The sequence below is a fragment of the Gorilla gorilla genome, chromosome 2 (genome assembly GCF_029281585.2).
Source record: "Gorilla gorilla gorilla isolate KB3781 chromosome 2, NHGRI_mGorGor1-v2.1_pri, whole genome shotgun sequence".
In the NCBI taxonomy this organism is placed as follows: Eukaryota; Metazoa; Chordata; class Mammalia; order Primates; family Hominidae; genus Gorilla; species Gorilla gorilla.
Window position 1 is genome coordinate 20,581,402 of NC_086017.1, and position 14,394 is coordinate 20,595,795.

Genomic DNA, 14,394 nt, shown 5'->3' on the forward strand with positions numbered 1-14,394 from the left:
CCACCTATGGATCTCCCCTCCCCTGCCATTATGCATAGGATACCCTGGGTCCTGGTTCCCGGGGGTGCCCAAAGTCCTGCCCCACCATGCTCATGTTCCCTCACCTCCTCCTCCTTGTGTCTGTCTTCCTCAGTGGTCTGCCTTTCCTTCCTCCCCAGGGGATAACACTCTACCTCCCTGTTCAGGCTAACACCCCTCTTCCTCACCTCTGTCCTCTTGATCTCATTCACTCATGCCTTCTGCAGCCTCTTGATTCTCCGTTAATTACCATCTCCTTTCTTATTTATTTAATGTTTGTATTCAACAACTACCACCTTGGTCTGAGCCACTGGGATCCACAGTCAAGACTATCGCAATTGCCTCCTCACTGGTCTCTCTTGCCCTCCTGGTGTCTCTTCTCAACACAAGGATCTGCATAGAATGCATCAGATATCAACACATGTCTGTTCCAAACCCTCTGGTGGATCTCCATTTCACTCAGAAAAAAGCCAGAGTCCTTACTCTGTCCTATGAGGACCCACGTGATCCTGACCTGCTACCTGTCTGATTCTTCCCCTACTGTTCCCCCCCACTCACCCAACCCAATCACACTTGGCTGTTTCTCAAGCGTGCCTGCCTCAGGGCCTTTGCACACAGTGCTCCCTCCACCTGGGGTGCTCTTCCTCCAGATCTCCCATGGCTCACTCTCTCCATTCATTCGGGACTTCCTCAAACACTCCTCATCAGCCAGGCTTTCTCTGATCACTGGCAAAGAATAGCATCCCACTCCTCCTCTGGACTTATTCTCATGACATGCTCAGCCACTGGACATAGAAGACATTTGTTGATTTATTTTGCCCCATTAGAATGCAAACCCCCTGAAACCAGGGGTGTCATCTGTTTGGGCTCACTGCTGTATGTCCAGCACCTGTCACAGTTCCTGGCACAAGGTATATGATAAACACATATTACAGAATAACTGAATGAATGCATGAATGAATAAATATCCACCTCGCTACCAAATCTTCCCCTCATCCTTCCATCATGTCCAAAGTCTCCATTGTTTAAAACAAACAAAACAAAACAAAAACCTTTCTTTGCCTATTGAACTTATCATCTTTGTTTTTCCTCTCATCACCAAATCACTTTTTGCAGAATTACCACAAACAACCTCATGAAGTCGTGCAAAAATGAAAAGGCTTATATGATCCCATCAGCATCCAAAATAACTACACATGGCTCTTTTTGTTTTTTACATAAACGCCATTAACTTGCACATAAATTTTGAGGTCCTCTCCCTCGCCTAATCATTCCCTGTATATGGTGATGTTAGTTCTAGATGCAAGGTGGCTCAAGGCAGTATTTTGGAATTTTGGAATTTCCCTCATTCTGGTTCCACTTCCCAACTTTTGGCACCCCTGCCACCCTCTTTACACTCTTCAACTCAGTATTCTTTCTTTAAAATAACTCACTTTTTTATTTATATACAACTATTATTATTATTATTATTATTATTGACAGGGTCTCACTCTGTTGCCCAGGCTGGAGTGCGGTGGTGCAATCACAGCTCACTGGAGCCTCGATCTCCTGGGCTCAAGCAATCCTCCTGCTCCTGAGTAGCTGGGACTACAGGTGTGTACCACCACTTCTGGCTAATTTTTTTTTTTTTTTTTTTGTAGAGATGGGGTTCTGCCATGTTGCCCAGGCTGTTCTTGAACTCCTAGGCTCAAAAGATCCTCCCAAAGTGCTGAGATAACAGGCATGAGCCATGGAGCCCAGCCAGATAAATTTATTTTTTAACTTTAAAACTTATAATACTACCAGAAGTGGGAAATCCGTGTGACTAGCCATGAGTGTAACTATAAAAATAAAACAAAAACAATGTGATTAAATGCTAGATGGAGACTGGCTGTTACCTGCTGAAGCCTCTGGTCTGAACCTCCCCATGCCTGTGGCTCTTTGTGAAGATCAGTCAGCTCAGTGAGTGTCTGAGTGCCTTGAGTACCCGGGAGCTCCAGACCGCTGAGACCCTTCCATGGGAGCCATCGGGACCGAAAGACCTTGGCAATGCACTTCCATTCACACAAGGTCCTTCCAAGGCACTGAATGCCCCTGAATTCATGGCACTTGATATCCCACTTGTGTTCCCCCAAAACAAGTGATGCGTAAGCTGCCACCTTTGGAAGGTCTTGGAATGTTGGGAAGAACTAGACTTCAAGGCGGCCTTCAGGGCCAGTTCTTGCCCAGTCAGTTCTTGACTAGTTCCTGGTTTGCTCAGAATCTCAGATAAGTCACTTCCCCTCCCTGGAAGTCAGTTTCCTCATTTCTAAGAGAAGCAGCTGATTTCTGGGATTTCTGACATTTATAATCCACTGGGCATTATGCTTATTATTTTAATGATACACTTAATATTCCACAAAATTAATATGCCATAACCCACTTAACCCTACTATTTGGCATTTATATTATTTCTGGTCTTTTACAGTTCTAATGCGCTTCCCCCTCTCCATAAAGGCAGTTTTTTTCTATTTTAAATTATTTCAGGATAAATGCCCAGAATTGGGATTTCTGGTTTAAAATATGTGGGTCTCAACCTCTATTGGCTGACGGCCCTCCCAGAGGCTTGCACCATTTCACAGCTGCACACGCAGGGCCTGGGAGAGTGCTCAGGGGACAGCCTTGAGTGTGAGCATGAGGAATCTCTGAAACCCTTTTTAGACACATAAGCAGTCGGAGGCTTTGGGCAGACTGTGAATTGGAGGGGAAGAGCTGGTGCCCCTTCAGGCAAAGCTGTGATTAGGCTTAAAGTTCACCCCTTGAAAGCTCCACTGGCCACAAACATTCTCCCTCTTTGCGCTTCCTCCTCTCTCCCCAGTGCTCTGACATCTGGAACAAGTAAAAGATTTCAGAGAAGGGAACCTTTCCCCCCTGTTTTCTCCTGTGGCCTGTCACTTCCCCTGACTTCCTCCAATGAGGAGGCTCCCAGCCTTGGTCCCACCCATCAGGATGGAAATAAATCCAAAACTGCAGCCAACGCCGGCACACTTTGAGATCAGTTTAGATGTTTGGGAATATTTTATTCTTGGGTTCTGAGGAAGGATGTGTGCTTTTTCTAGAGCTCTCTCTCATTCATTGCTTAGATAAACAATTTCTCTACTTCATCCCACAGTGGGAAGGCTTCCCTCTGTATCACAGCATACACTCCCATCTCCTGCATGAGCGTGGCTGCTCCGCAAGGGCGGGGATTTGTATCTGTCTTGTTCACGGCTGCATTTCTTGTGTGGAGAGCAGTGCCCGGCACATAGAAGAGGCTCCGTGCATATTTGTTGAATGAGTGGATGTTGCACCCAAGATCCTCCACTTTACCTAAGGTGGGCTATGGGGTCAATTGTAGGAAATGGGGTCAATCCATTTCAGTCAAGCTTTCATCCCCAGAGGGCAAGACAGTTTTCTAACAACATGGCAGCTTATGGAGAAATAAGGTTTTTCTAGAATGGAGAACTTCAGGATTATTCAAGTTCAAATTCAGAATGTGAATACAGTGAGGTCTATGAGAATCATTTTTGCAGAAGATAATTAGAACGTGTTTCTTTCTACCCCTGGAAGAAGGAGACACTCAATCTGAGAAGAGAAGAAAAAGGTTAAAAAGAGAGAGAGAGAGGCAAGAGGGAGAAGAGAAGGAGAAGAGAAGAGGAGAAGGTGTTACTCGGAGGACAAATGCAATCAAAGAATAAAAAGCCAAAAAGTTCCAGACCTAGCTGGAAAATATTTGTTCAATAAGTCATAAAAGCATTGGGGACAGGGAGTAACTAGGTTTAAACTGATTAAACATAGGTTTATAGATGTTTTCCAGGGTGACATGGCAAGGTGGCCCCAGTCCTGGATTCTGCCCTCCAGAACCTGCAACTGAGGAGTCACCTTCAGGGGAAGAGGTGGGCCAGGGAGGAGGAGCCAGCCTCGGGCACAGAGAACCCAGCCAGGACCCGTCAGGACCCTGGAGAGCTCCGAGCCAGCTGGACGTTCAGTGTTCTGCACCATGCAGCAAATCTGGCCAAGTCGGGAGAAGTCTCCTTTCTCAAACCCCCTTCTGACTTTTAAAGGAAGGGATGCCTTCCACTCTGTTGAGAACTTGTGTTATCCAAGGACGCAGAGGCTAAAAAATAGAATCTTGGAATGTTGGGGCAGAAAGTGGCTGTCACTGACTTCCCTCTGAGATTCCAAACTCAAATCTGACTACATCACATGATCACCACCTGCAGTGGTCAAGTTCTGGTTCCAAAGCTGGTCTCTAACCTCGGGGAGGAAATTTAACACCAGAAAGCCTACGATGAAAGAGCTACTAAAAAAAACAATACATGGCTCACATTCTGTGAGTAGCGTGTGTATTTGGTTCTAGAGCCCCAGAGAAGTGAAATGAACTAGAAAAAGTTACCCCTAAAATGTTCCATATGATGTGGATGTGTGTTCCCTCCAAATCTGAGGTTGAAATGTGATCTCTAATGTTGGAAGTGGGGCCTGGCGGGAGGTGATTGGATCAGGGAGGCGGATATCTCATAAATGGTTTAGCACCATCCCCCTGGTGATGAGTGAGTTCTCGCTCTGGCAGATCATGAGAGATCTGATTGTTTAAAAGAGCATGGCACCTCCCTCCACCACTTCTTGTGCCCACTCTCACCATGTCACATGCTGGCTCCCTGCTGCCTTCCGCCATGATTTTAAGCTTCCTGAGGCCTCACTAGAAGCCAAGCAGATGTTGGTACCATGCTTCTCATACAGCCTCTAGAAACAGGAGTCAGTTAAACCTGTTTTCTTTGTACATTGCCCAGTCTCAGGTATTCTTTTATAGTGACACAAAATGGCCTACCACAACGATGCCTCACATTCTCAAGAGAAACCAAATGTGCAAAGGGTTTAGGAGTCTGTTTGACTCTAACTCCTCCTCAGAGAGCGGCAATGGATCTTTTGGGGTTCCTGCAAGGTATTCCCATCTAATGGCACCAGAAGAGTGGTCCACAAAGACTCTAGGCTTTGCAGTTGTTTGTGCTCTACCCTATCTTCCTTTTCCTCTTTCCCCAGCAGAAAGCCTGCAATGTGAAAGAGCTACGTAAAAACCAATAAATGGCTCACTGTCTGAGTAACTGTCATGGTGCTTATCATAGCTCACTGGACAACGATTGACTCCTTGCAGGTTGGAGAAAGTATGAGCCCCTACTTGTTCCAAAATTTGCTTTGCTTCTTGCCTGGCTACAGCTTAGTTCCTTCTGGGGCTCATTGCTACATGGTAGTTGACTGTGGCTACAGAGGTTGTGAGGCCCTGATGCCTACCAATTCAAGATAGCTGGATTGTGATGCCAATACAGCTTAGAGAGAAAATGGCTTGCTCAAGGTCAATAGCAAATATGCAAAACCCAGAGCTGTGATGGGCATGAGAAGCTTCGAAATTTGGAAGAGAGACTCAAGTCTCAAAGTAAAGCTCTCGTTAATCCCAGGTGGTACATCTCTTGAGGCCTGCAGGATTCTCTTAAATATGTCTGGCATTGAGTTTTATCCCCAGTGTGTGTCATGAGAAGCATAAAAATGTGATCCTTGTTTGCAAGTGTCCCCTCACCCAGGCGTGATGAGGTCAGAAATTCCACCCTTGCAGACACCAGGGGTTTTTTGGGTTGAGCATTGACTGTCTTCCTGGACCCTCATTTGGAAGGCAACCAGTGCCTCAAAGATGAAAGACTTCCATAGCTGACCTCTAGCCTTGGGTAGGAAATTTAACACCAATAACTGTACCCTTGGGACAGGACTTTGCAAAGGTCCAGACAGTGGTAGTGGCTTAGTTCCATTCTCAACCTGGTTTTCTAAGACTATTACTGCTTTGTATTCATTATCTATGAGTGGTTTGCTCCTTTGGTTGCATATTAGGACCACTTGGGGAGCTTTTAAAAACCTCAAGACCAATATTCCATTGGTAGTTTCTGGGGATGGAGCTCAGGCCTTAGTAGCTTTTAAAGCTCCCCAGGCAACACCAGTGTAGCCAAGGCTGTGAACTGCAGCTCTCCTGGGAGAGCAGAGAATGGAATTGTAACCACTTCTAAGTCCACTGAGCCGAGCACAGTGTCCTGCCCACAGGAAGCAGTTTTTTAATCCATATTGCACTAACGGTGGCAGTTAGATTGAGTTCCAGTACAAGTAAAACTCACAGGACCTTACATGGCTATGCTGACCAAGCTAAGATTTATTTCAGGAAAAAAATACAAGATATTAAGACCATTAAAATGAGGATATGCATCAGGGCCAAAGGCTGCCTCATAGTGAGGGGTTCTGAGAGTCAGGGGAGAGCTCCAGTTGTTACACTGATGTGGAACGACCATGTGCTTTTTCTTTCAGATCAGGATCTACTGATGCACCTGAGATATTAGAATCAGGAAGCACACAATGGAGGGCTCATCGTGTAGGCACACATGCTGCGTTACCAGCCCTGGCACTGACGGAGACCCTGAGGCCAGTTGCAGGTCATCAGTCTCATTGTGACCCTCATACAATGCTGACAAGCTGATATCAGACACGCTGAAACTTATCTCCACCCATGGTCACCAGTCAGTACCCTTCATGCCTTGCCCGGGGGTCCATGCTGTGCAGGCACATCTCTTACTTCAGCAAAACAGCCCAGGCTGATTCCAGACCTGCTGCAATGAGCCCTCAGTGCACTGGGAGATAAATTCAACCTGCTTTTCTTGAAACCTTGATGCTCAAAGTGAGGTCTTGAATGAACAGCATCAGGGTGACCTGGGAGCTTTAGAAACGCTGGATGGCAGGTCCCAGCCCAGAACTACTGAGTCAGAACCCAAATTTTCACAATGCACTTCCCCCTGGGAAGTCCTGTGCACATTGACATCTGAGACTCACTGCCTTGAAGGCCACCACACTCATGCTGTTTCTCTTCCCACTGTTCAGGCTGGCCCTCATGCCAGTCAGGCCAGTGTGTTAAGACCAGTGTGAGCATCCCAAGAAGAGGAAAGCCCCTGCATCACAGCCTAGACCCTAAACCCACCATGTCAGCTCAGGGGGTGCAGAGTGCCTCTATAGCCTGGTCCCCTTCACTGGGAACCATCATGACTGAGGGCTGGGTGACCTTGTGCTGGTGGTGCAGGGTGATTTGTGTCCAGGGAACAGGAGGGCACTCCTATCATTGCCACTCGTCTCTCACCCAACGCATATATTCAGATGAAGTCAGGGCAGAGCTGCAGCCAGTGCAGCCTTGAAGGGGAAATTCGCATGACTAATTTACTATTACCACGACCGCTCACAACAATAGCTAACGTTGAATACCCATCTTTGAGTCATCCTACTATCAGCTAGCATTTATTTGGGCATCTGTTATGTACCAGGCACCATGCTCTTTATTCACACTAACCTATTCATCAGCACAACCTCACTACATTGATATATTGTTCAAGATCACCCAGACTGAAGAGGCAGTGCCAGGATTTGGATCCAGGTATCTGATTCCAAAGACTTCACTCTTAACTCTTACCCTGCTCGTCTTTCAGAACTGGCCCATCCAAACATGTTACAGGAGTGAACACAATAGATACAATGTCTGCCTTGTGGTCTAAAAGGAGTAATTCCTGAGCATGTGTGGTGTGCACTGTATCATTTATTTACACAGCAACCTTAAAAAGTGAGGGTATTATGATCCATATTTGACACATTGAGGTAGGGCTCAGAGAGGCTGAGTCACTTTCCCCAGGGTCACACAGCTGGGTCTGGGAGGGGTGGAAGTGGTGGATGACAGCTCCAACTTGCCTCTGTAAGAGCTGAAAGGCTCAGGGTGTGTACGTGAGTACTGGGGCTTTTCCAAACTTCCCTGGCTCCTTGCCAGCTTTCCTCAGCCAGAATTTGGGAGTCCTCAGAACCCCACAGAGGGAAGCTAGCATCTTCTTTGTTACACTCTGGACTTCCCAGAGGCGGTTTCCCTGTCCCCAACGTGCTGCATGTGACTTGATCTCTCCGAGCCCCTGCTTTCCGGTCCGTAAATGAGATCTTGAGTGGTCTCATGTATGGTCATTGGTGGGGTCAGTGGGATGCCCAACAGCCCATGGAGGAGTAGCAGCAGCAGTGGGTGCTGACACATGGCAGCTCCTTCTCTCAAATCTCAGGACCGCTGTGAGGTCTGGGAAACCCACACCCCCACTGGGAGAACATTAGCTAATAGGAAGCATGAGGAACTTGTCTTCTTTTTAGAGACAGGGTCTCACTCTGTTGCTCAGGTTGGAGTATAGCAGCACAATCATAGCTCACTGCAGCTTCGACCTCCTGGGCTCAAGCCATCCTCCCACCTCAGCCTCCTGAGCAGCTGGGACTACAGATGTGCCACCCTGCCCAGAGGAAGTTTTAAACTTGACCACTATCTCCTAGCTAAGAGAGGGGCATGAAGCCCAGGCCACAGAGACACGGTTCCTCTGGCCGCAACCTTTGCTTCCAAGCATCTGAGTAACTAACTGCCTATCAGGGATCAGGGGAAAGAGGCCCTTCCGACACCAGCGCAATATTCTTCTGCTTGGCCACATGAGGGCAGCACACGCCTGTATAAAGCCCAGCTCCGGCTACAGCTACACCTGGGGATGAGGATGTCACTCAGCTTCCAGAAGTAAGAACCAGCTGAGTTCATGCTTGCAAAGCCACCAGAGCTCTGTGCCCTACTGTGCCCACTCGCCTTACTCTGCCCAGTGTCCCTCCTCCCACCGCCCTTGTTCACAGATATCATCCAATCCTCTCTCCAAGGTAAGTGTTTACTTTAAGCGTTAAAGCCATAGGCTAAAAACCCTCCCATCATTTTCCATTCAGCAAATATTTACTGTGCACCTGCTTCATGCCAGGCACTATTCCTGGTGCTGGAGACTCAGTAACAAAACAGGCAGAGATCCCTGTCGTCACTGAACTCAGTCTCATGGAATGTTTGGATTGCTGTCCCCCATGCAACATTTTACTATGTAAAATGTTCAAACATGCAGAAAAGTTGAAAGAATAGCACTTATGTAATGAACCCCATAGACCCACCATCTTTATCACATAACTGCCCACTTATTTATCTCCTTATCCATTCACTCTACTTTTAAATGCATTTCCAAATAAGAAGGAGACATCACAATATCTCTGCTTGATATTGTTACCCAGAGGTCAGTTTATTTGTGCCTTTTAAAAGTAAAATCAACATATAGTGTGATGTACAGATCTTAAGTGACCCATCAAATGACTATTGAAAAATACACACACTTGTCCACCCAAATAGAATCAAGATAGAAAACATTGTTAGCTGCCTTTTATTAGCTCTGCAATTTTGGGCTGGTTATTTAACTTTTCTGGATTAGTTTTCAGAGTTAAAAAAAATAAAGTTGTTGAGAGAATTAAATGAACTAATATGTGACAGTGCCTGGGGCACAATAGACACATGGGTTAAGCAGTCAGGCTGCCTCCGTGGAGTTCCCACTCCACTATGTTCTGACTGTGTGACTTTGGACAAGTTGCTTAACCACTCTGAACCTGTTTCCTTCTCTGAAATCAGCCATAAAACTTACTTTTTAGCAACATTCTCAACCATGGCTGAAAACTAGAATCATCTGAGGAGCTTCTAAATATTACTAACATTTCCTAATTATTTGAAAATCTGTAAATATACTTTTGGATTAGAGAATGGTTAGAGTTAAGAGAACTGGGTTCCACTAACTTCTGCTAACATGGGTGTCAGCTCTCTGGTCCTCAGTTTTTCATCTCTAAAATGGCTGCATCATGGGCTTGTTAGGGGGTCTGAGAGGAGGTTGAGAGCTGTGAAGTGTTCCACCCTTATTAGATATCTTTATTTAGAAACATTGGCATCAGAAAGGGCCTTCTAGATCTTAATTGGACAGCATTAGCCATTTTAGAGAAGAGGAACCAAGGCACATGGAAGAACCAAACTTTTTATCATACCTTAGAAAATTCAATCTGGCCTTGATGATGCCTCACGCCCCAGGGGTACAATGACTCCAAACAGGTCATATCTTACCTTCCTCAGGCAGCCTCTCCCAATCACACAGGTATCTTTCTCTTTCCTCTCTTGTCTGCTTTATATAGTTAGGAATTTATTAGAAACTCTCATGTTTTCTACTATATAGAAAAAATGAAATTGGTGGCACATCTAGCTCCACTACCCATGCCTGCACCCCAAACAGACATTAATAATGGATTGCTGAACTTTTTCCCACTAAGTCCATGACTGCCTTAGCTGTCTATCCTACAGAATACTCAAACAGACATAATCAGAAAATCACTGTTGAAAGGTTAAATAAAATCTCTTTTGCTATTTTTCTGAGATGAAATTTAAATAAATATTGGCTGGCAATGTGAGTTGCTTTGTTTCCCCAAATAGAGTATCAATTCTTCAAGGACAGGACCATATATTATCTTCTTCCATATTCTAACAAATGTTCAAGCATTTTGGAAAGCAGATATCTTTAAGCTACCTTTCTTTGACTGGAGAAGCAGTGTGCCATGGTGGGCAGCACAGGGTCTCTGGGATAGATAATCCTGACTTTTAAACATAGTTCTGCCACTCGCTGGTTGGGTGACCTGGGGGCAAAATGACTTCATTTTCTGAGCCCAGTTTTCTCATCTACAAAATAGAGGAACATACTTGCCTCTCTTTCAAGAATATTGCAAAGATTTTGTCAGCCCATGCAGGTAAATCTCCTGGCACAGTGATTGGTACATGGCAAGTGCTCAGTAAATGACAACTTTGTCATTAGCACGATTGTCAAGGTGGAGGAAGGAGGATGTGAGCTAAGTCTATACAATCATAAGTCAGACTCACTCACTGGAACCTGACACAAAATAAAAAAGACAGCCATCGGTGCCTGGAACAGGCGAGCACATGATAAGTATGTGTCACTTGCACGGCAGTTAATACAGGTATTTGCCATTGCAAAGGTAACACTTTCTGGGACAGAGCTAGATCAAGAAATGTCTGGGTGAATTTGTGCCTGGAGAGCACATGGGACTCTGGAGAGAAGGGAGTGACGGCCTCACCATGCCAACTAGTCAGAGTAGGGCAGGTATGTCTGGGAAATGACCTGTCTGCAGGTGACGGGGAAGAAGGCGAGCCAGGCAGGTGAGACGGTGTGGAGAGGATGGGGGCTGGTGAGCCAGTGTGTGTCCCAGCAGGTGAGTGGAAGAACACAGCCACTTGTGAGAAGGTGAGGGGCAGAGACCCAGGCAGGTAGGTGGGAGACATTTGGCACCAACTGCATGTGGAGGTGCAGAGGAATTTTCCAGGTTTGGGGGCAGGGATGGCAAAGAACAGAAGAGAGAGACACTCAGCAGGGGGTTGGGTCTAAGACGGAGGCTTCATTCAGTTTAGCAGCCAAAGGGAAGTGCAAGGTCAGAAAGCTCTGTCATGCATCCCCCAGAATCAGCAGTGATCTGGGGGTGGGTGTGCTGTGAAGCCCCCCCGAGGCTGCCCTCAGTGCTATTGAGATGCCCCAGCCCCTGGCTTCCCCAAGCAGCTCCCTTGTGCTCAGCAGGATGGCACAAACATCACTCACTCTCCTTGTCAGCGGTTGTCACAGCACATTTGTGGCCACAGTGTTCATCCACGCTTCAGGAAGTCGGTGAGGCTGGGTGCTTCAGGGGATGGCCAGATTTAGCGATGCCTCATATCCTCGGATGACATCAGGGGACTCACTCCCTGACCAAAGCAGTGGAAAATGGGACTGGAAAACAAAAAAGAAGGAAGAATAAATCTATTCAAATGCTACCTCCTTGATTGCATGGGGCCTTTTAAATGTGTCCTGAGCAGGGACAGAGAGAGAGGCCTCAGTTCTCATCCTTAGTTCTGTCATGAAGTAGCTGTGTGTTGCAGAAAATATCAGTCTGGGCTTCAGTCTCTTCACCTGTAAAATGAAGATAATTACAGCTGCCTGGACAAACGGGGCAAAAATGAGGCTCAGATGGAGAGTACAGACTCATAGGCAGGGGTGACAAGTGCAGGTTCTCTTGGGTGTCGACTCTGCCTGGTGGTGGCTGCCTGATCCCTGCATTGAGAAGAATGCTGAAGCTGAGGCCAAGCTGAGCCAGAGAGAGTGCTAGGATCGATTAGCTATGCCTGCCTCAGGTGCCAGATTGGAGGGCGCTCCTGCTATGCTATGTTTGCCATTTCTGTCCTAAATGGTTTTTAGGTATCATTATTATCATTTCTTCTTTACCCAAAGCCAAAAGCACCCTGAGAAGAGGCCAATGGGCGGGTCTGCACCCAGGAGGCTTTGGTGCTAATCCCACAGCCCTCTTCTTCCTTTTTCTTGGTTTTGTTTATTTTTTTTTCCTTTTTCTTCCTTTTTATTTATTTATTTATTTTTTTTCTGGGTAGCACAACCAGGTGAAGGAGACTCAGGTGAGACTTCAGGATGAGGATCAACAATGTCAAACTCTGAAAGACAGAAGGAACTGGAAGCCAATGTCAAGTTGGCAGAAGTCAGAGGCAGCAGAAAGAAAGCAGACAGCCGAGCCCAGCGGCAGAGGGAAGGCGCCTTTCAGTGGGCAGAGGTCAGACACACCTGAGGGCTGGGGGTGGAAGTGAGCCTGAGGAAACTCGGCAAGGGAAGCAAACCTTTCCTCTGTGCACCTGCAAAGAGCCCCAGCTCTGCTGTCGGCGCAGCACTCTCCAGCTGCACGGCTCAGGGGAGCTACTGCTCTCAGAGCTTCAGTTTCCTCACCTGCAAAACAGAGGTTGTTGTGAAGGCTAAATGGCACTACGTCATAGCAGTGTCTCATGGCACCCCCCTCCCACCAGCCTTTGGGTCCCAAGGTCACTCTTGTAGGCCCAGCCCGTTGGCCCCATCTGGGAGACCCAGGGCCAGAGAAGCAGAGTGGGCCCGTGAAAGACAGGAAGGGTGGTCCGGGCCATCAGACATTGACAGCCTCTCTTGTGCCTGCTCCCAGGCTCTGACCCATTCACCATATCCCTGATTTTAAGTTGCCTGGGATTTAGACCTGTTTCTGCTCCGGGATGTCCAGTCCCTCTAGAAGCAGCTTGGAGTGGTCTGGAAGGGGGGGACACTCGTGGCTGCTCCTTTGTAGCAGTTCTAGAACTTGCAAGCGTGGGACAAAGATGATCATAATCATTTCGCTCATCCCTCGGGGCTCTAGCCCCTTCCCGGAGAGTGCTGTCAGGCTCAGGGCCCTGCATTCCAGTCCCGATGGGCCACTTCCTGGCTCAGAGACCTCCAGCACCACTCTGGGCCTCAGTTTCCTCATCTGTCAGCTCCCTCCCAGCTGGGTGGTCATAGGTCTAAATAAGATCACATGAATATATGAAAGTTCTCTGTAAACTGCAAAGTATTAGCTGTACGTTAACCTCTGTCCTCTCTGAAATTCACAACTCACAGAATTACTGGGGGTCTTTTCTAACAGGACAGTGACAGGGGAGCAGATGGCCCCGGTTCTCTGAGTCACACTGCACGGTCGTCCCGCCCCCACAACTGCCTCATTTTCAGCTGCGTCCTCTTCCCTCCACTCCAGTTGAAAGAGCCTTTCAGTTACCCTAATCACACTACACATTACTTGCAGGCCTCGGAGCCTGTGCTCAAGCCATTCCTTCTGCCGGGAATGCCCTTTGCCTCCCTGCTTGGCAAACTTCTATGCATCCTTCAAGACTCAATGCCGATGACAGTTCCTGCCTGATACCTTCCCAAGGCAAAGGGTGTGCCTCCCTCAATGGGCTCCCCAGCCTCTATTTTCGAACCAGAGGAGTGAGAACAAACTGAGTTGGCTTGACGGACGCACCCCTGCCCCGCACACAGTAGGTGCTTAGCTGGTGTGTGGATTTGAACCTGTTGCATTCCCCTCACTCACCCAGGACTGGTCTTGACATTCAGGTCTCAACTCACATCCTGGGCTGTGTCCAAGCCCTCTATTCTGTTTGGCTCAGATGGCCCCACGCTCCCTGGGGCGGAGCCGTCCCGAGGCAGCCTCTGCCTTCATGATGCTGTGTCTCTGTGTGTTGGGGTGTGTGGCAGTGGAGGGGCTGTGGTCACAGAGGAGCCAACCAGGAGCGCTGAAGGCCGCCTGTAGCCATGGAGACAGGGCCCCCGGGCCAGCCAGGCCCGGGCTGGTCAGTGAATGAATAAACGTGGCCCATTTTTCTGCTTTTGTCCGGAGCCTCCCTGGGGCTTCCTGCTGTCAGCCCCAGCTGTGGGGAAGGCGGAATTTGCCTGATATCGCGGAGCCGCCGCCTGGCAGCGCCGAGCCTGGCCTGGGCCGCCTCACGCCAAGATTCATGCCCGGCTAACAAGCCCCACTTTGTTCCTGTGGGAAAGTCCAGCCTCTCAGGAAAAAGCCCTCTCTCCGGCCGGCCCCTGGTCTGGGGACTCAGCGAGGCAAACAAAGCCTCCA

General features: G+C 47.9%; 1 long non-coding RNA gene across 2 annotated transcripts; it reads right to left on the minus strand.

Moving 5' to 3' along the window:
- Nucleotides 1-9,135: 9,135 nt before the first annotated feature.
- On the minus strand, nucleotides 9,136-14,006 carry LOC101126597 (uncharacterized). Of its 2 annotated transcripts, none has more exons than XR_002005150.4 (3): nucleotides 13,855-14,006; nucleotides 12,994-13,291; nucleotides 9,136-11,717 (listed from the first exon to the last, which is right to left on the minus strand). It is a non-coding gene; the product is annotated as an uncharacterized lncRNA (long non-coding RNA). The 2 variants fall into 2 exon arrangements; XR_008678014.2 differs by lacking the exon at nucleotides 12,994-13,291 and adding an exon at nucleotides 12,558-12,716 and having other exon boundaries at nucleotides 10,687-11,717.
- Between the last annotated feature and the right edge of the window lie 388 nt (nucleotides 14,007-14,394).